Here is a 4,958-nt window from a genome sequence, read left to right as displayed (position 1 = left end):
GGCTTCATCTGGCAGTTCCAGAGTCCACTTAGTCTGTGACCCAGGACTGTGTAGACCATGGGCTCATCATTTTGGGTGATGATTTACCATTAGTGACATTTTACTGGTGTCTGTATTTAGGAATGTGTGATGAGCAGGGTTTCTGTAACAGGGCCAAATATCTCCTGTGAACAAAAGCTTTGTACCTCACACCTGTCTTTTAAAAGGGCTGTATATTTGTATTTCGAAATATCTGCTGTTTGTCATCTCCTATCAAATGGATAGTTTTTGTATAATTTCTTATGCTGGATAATTTAAAAGTGAATGTAAAGCAAAATAAATTATGAGTGAAATCAAGATTGAATTTTCCACATACTTCTTTAAATACCAGAGGAGCAATCTACCATAAATTCCTTTGGTGATGGACTTAGTCCCAAGGCCCAGGTGGTAGATAGTGTGGTTTATACAACGCTGATCTTCTCTGAAGCCATTGTTTTTAACTTGAGCTCCATGAATGGGCTTCAGAGGGTCTTTGAATATCCTGCAAGTGTTTGGAAAACTTTATGTTTCTATACACTTTACTGAGAAAGGGCAGGAACTTTTATATCATTCTCAAAAGAATCAATGACACAAAAATGTTGCAAGCATCAATTTCGAATCTCGAAAGCCATTTGCAAATAATTTTAGATGGCTCTCATCATCTACTTTAAGAGGGATCAAAATAAATAGTATAAGTTATTTATTTATTTAGTATATATTTATGGAATATTTCCAGATACCAAGTACTGTCCTAGGTGCTGGAAGATAGAGATGAATAAACTCATATGAGAGAATGGTGGATGCATTTTCTGAGTAAAGGAACCAAACAGAATTAGGTCAAAGGTGACTCTCCTTCAAATTCTCTGATACTAATCTGACACTTTATTCTTTCAAAGGTTTGTTATCATTACTAGTTAATACTTTTAATTGTGTTACAATAATAACTATAAATCATTTCAATTAACATTAACTTCTTTTGTGGCAGATATAATTAAGAATACATATTTCTGCCTTTTCTAATGAGCTTTCATAGTAGCCAATATTGGAACTACAATATTAAGTATAATTACTAAGTAATCTACTAGAACATAGAATTACTTTATAATTATGATATTTTCCTAAGCATGTAACATGTAGTTACTTTAAGAGTAAAGCACAAGAGTGACATTTAGCAATCCATTACATACATAATTGATGAAATCTTGCTTATAAATGTGAGTTAACATCCATAAACAGTGGACATTTTAAATTCCAAATAAAGCCAGTTATCCAGCCTCTTTTTGAAAAGGAAAACACCTTATTTTAAAACCTTAAATTCAAGGGGGAAAATTGTCTGAACACATGAATCATTTGGTTTTAGAGTCCAGAAACAAAGAAGAGACATTAAAGGTCTATATTGAAAAGTAAGTGTGTTTAATGCACTAGAATGGGATTTTGAAAACAAATTATATCTTGATATACAGCTAATTTTTTTTTGGCAGGTAAATCTAAAAGCTTCTAACAGAAGTTTTGAGCTGTGCTTTTCAAAAGATATTTTCAGCTAGGAAAATGTACTTTCTAATAAATGCAGGATTCACTTTTTAAAAAAGAAAAAAAAAAAAGAACCCTTGGGAGAAATAGTGTTTCTTCAAAGTCTGTGACGTATTACTTAACAAATAATCTTAAAATATTATAGCATCCTATAAGGCTAAAATAATAATAATAAATAAAGCAGATAGCAATGCTTCATTTTTAGTGACATAGAGAATTAGAAAACCAAAATTATTTAATAAGGTGTATTGATTTTCTAGGACTTCCCTAACAAATTACCACAAATTTTGTGACTTAAAAGAACAGAAATTATTCTTTCACAATTCTGGAGGCCAGAAGTCAAAAATCAAGGTGCTGGCAAGGTTAGTTCTTCGGGAGTCTCTTAGAAAGAATCTGTTCCATGCCTTTAGCTTCTGGTGGCTGTTGACAATCCTTAACGTTTCTTGGCTTATAAATGCATCATTTCAATCTCTGCTTCTGTCTTCACATAACCTTCTTCCCTGGGTCTGTCTGTGTCTTCTCTTTTCCTGCCTGTTATCTGGACACCATCATTGAGTTTAGATTCCATCATAACTTAGGATGATCTCATCTCAAGATCTTTAGTTTAATTATATCTGCAAAGACTCTTATTGTCAATAAGATCACGTCTCCCACATATCTTTTGGGGGATACATTCAACCCACTATATAAGGCATTGATGTACATATGACATTTTAAAAGGAGTCAGAGTGGTAAGTTGTCAAAATAAGGCAAGAGCTTAGAAATGGAAACTGTATTCAACCTGTAGGAAATTATCACCATTTAACAGAAACAGCAACTAGTGTCAGGGTAGCAAAATGATCACCCAGGAAATAATAAAAAAGATCTAGAATGTGAGTCTCTGACCTCCTACAGAAGTGCTTTTTTTCACTCCATTCAGTGGAAGAAAAGGGACTTAATGGTGGCCTTACAGGTTGGTCAAAGAGAAAAGAGGAGAAGAACCCTGAGAATATGTTAGAAGAAGGAAAATGGGCTGGATTTGGTGGCATTCCTTGCTCTGGACACATTAATATTTTAGTAAGGTTAAAACTACGACTTTATTTTATCCCTACAACTACTTCTTTTGCCTGTCCTCATTGTATCACTGACCATTTAATCCTAAGAACAGTGTTAAATAAATATTTTTGAGTTGTAATGAACTAAGTTGATTCAATTATAGGGCCTTGGACATTCCTAGGGTAGGTTGATGTATGCAAAATTTATGTATCAGGGAATTTGTTTTGAAAGTGTGTATCTCAGTTTCAGGGTTCAGCAACATTGATTAACTAAGTGAACGTTTAGAAACACACTAGCAAACTTTCAAAAACAGATAAATATAATATTTCTAGCCATCTGTTAGAATTTAATCATTACTTTTGAGCAGGGATAATATTGGAGACTTGTGGGTCATGGTCTTCACCACAACTACTGAAATCTACCATTGTAACTGGAAAGAAGCCATAAACAGCATGTGAACTAATGGATATGGCTGTGTTCCAATATAATTTTATTTATAAAAATAAGTGATGGGCCTGATCTAGTCCATGGATTGTAGTTTGCTGATTCCTGCTTTTGACTCAACATTTTAAAAACCGAATCTTCTGGGACAATTTTAAAATTTCAATTAATGGTACCTCTAGTCCCTCAGTCAGCAGTGCTTAAACCATTGATATGATCTTTTCTTCCTTTACTGTCCAGACAACACTTGTCTGTGATTGAGCACATTATTTCCTCTGCTGTCACTTCGTTTTAGAGTAGTCCGTCTTATCAAGCTTTTTCTCCAGGCTTTTGCTTACTCTCTTGAGTTCTTCAGTTCTTTTCTTCTTTGATATTGTTTATAAACCATAGATGGAGTCGTCCTTCTACAATATATCTCGGGAACATTCAATAAGTGAGGATTCTCTGGAGGAATCTATGTTAAAGCTGTGAACTGCTAGAGAAATATGAGTAGCAGGATCCATAATAGTAGGGAGAGGGAGAAAAAAAAAAACAGAGGAATACGTTTAGACCATTGAGTCTGTTATTCAAGACTTTCAAAAGTCTGGCTATAGTTGTATCCAAGACAAATGAGCAAATTTGCGTGGGACAGAATAGTAAATTGCTTAAGAGTGTATGATTTTGAAGGAGATCATTTGCTTAAATCTCAGCTCCATACATACTAGTTGTGTGTCTTGTATGAGTTACTTAAGTTTTCCTCAGCTGAAACTGGGGATTGTAACAGTTTTGACCTCATAAGCTTTCTATGGAGACTGAACTTTTTTTCAGATTCATAGTGGCACATAGTAAGTGCCAATATATTTTCTTCTTATTGTTATTATCATCATCATTATACACCAGTCACAAGCCCTTCACATTGCTAGTGCTAAACATTTATCAAAATTCTTTTATGAACTAGGTGCTGTTCTAAGTGCTGGGGCTGTAATAGTCAAAAGATAGACTAAGTTTCTGCTGTTATTAAGCCCTATTAGTCTTTAATTCATTCAGCAAATATTTACTGAGCACCTTTGATGTGCTAGGCACTTCTTAGCATTGTGACAGCTGTATATTGACTGACAAAGTCTCTGCCTTCAAAAAATTAAATTTAGTCATTTAGATATAATCCATTTATCTAAACTATGTGTCCCTTGGGCTCCATAACTATCTTAATCAGCCCATATCTTAAGAGCTAACAAAGGGATTATCACATAGAGAGTTATTTTGTAAATAACCAATTAATGAATGAATGAGAGAATAAAATGAACACCTACATTTGCTAAGCACAAATAGGTTAGTAGCATCAACTAATTTTGAATGAAGTTCAAGTTAACTAACTTTGTTAGAAATGCGTCACACACCATTCCATGAGATTTGCACTGGGGATGTGTGAGTGAGGGGATAGGGGGATCCTCCCAAGAAAGAAGATTCTAAAAGGATAAAGGGATGTATTAAGTAGGAAATAAGGACTCTCTGCAGGATTTACAAAAATGGAGGTCCTAGTTAAATTATTTAAGTCAGATTTGCTTTCTACTTTGGGTAAGAATGAAATCATAAAAAAATGTAAAAGATCAGAAATTATAAATAATCTGGAGACCATATCTACACTTGATCTTAGCCAAAAGGCTGAGAAGCAATCCTGGAGATCATATCTAAAAGACCTTTTGAAGTCTTGGCTAGATTAAAGTTTTTATTTTACCTGGAGTAAGAATGACATTAAAAGACTATAATAAATCTATAAATTAAAAAGAGAGAGATGATATCCAATAATATTTTGTTGTATGTAGAAAATAAAGGACAATAAATATCCCTTGAGAGAGCTTCCATTATAATTAGGTACAAGATCACGAAGCATGTGTAGGATGAAGGTCATATTCAGATACTAGGAACAATAGGACAAAGGGGAGACATTTGGAGTG

At 33.9% G+C, this 4,958-nt stretch overlaps 1 pseudogene; it reads right to left on the bottom strand.

Annotated features, from left to right (window-relative positions):
* Positions 1–4,496: 4,496 nt before the first annotated feature.
* LOC111743445 lies at positions 4,497–4,677 on the bottom strand (annotated as a pseudogene).
* Between the last annotated feature and the right edge of the window lie 281 nt (positions 4,678–4,958).

This window comes from Pteropus vampyrus, unplaced genomic scaffold, assembly GCF_000151845.1.
Source record: "Pteropus vampyrus isolate Shadow unplaced genomic scaffold, Pvam_2.0 Scaffold113, whole genome shotgun sequence".
NCBI classification, from domain to species: domain Eukaryota; kingdom Metazoa; phylum Chordata; class Mammalia; order Chiroptera; family Pteropodidae; genus Pteropus; species Pteropus vampyrus.
The sequence above is the reverse complement of the archived record's forward strand: the minus strand, read 5'-3'. Positions and strand labels throughout refer to the sequence as shown.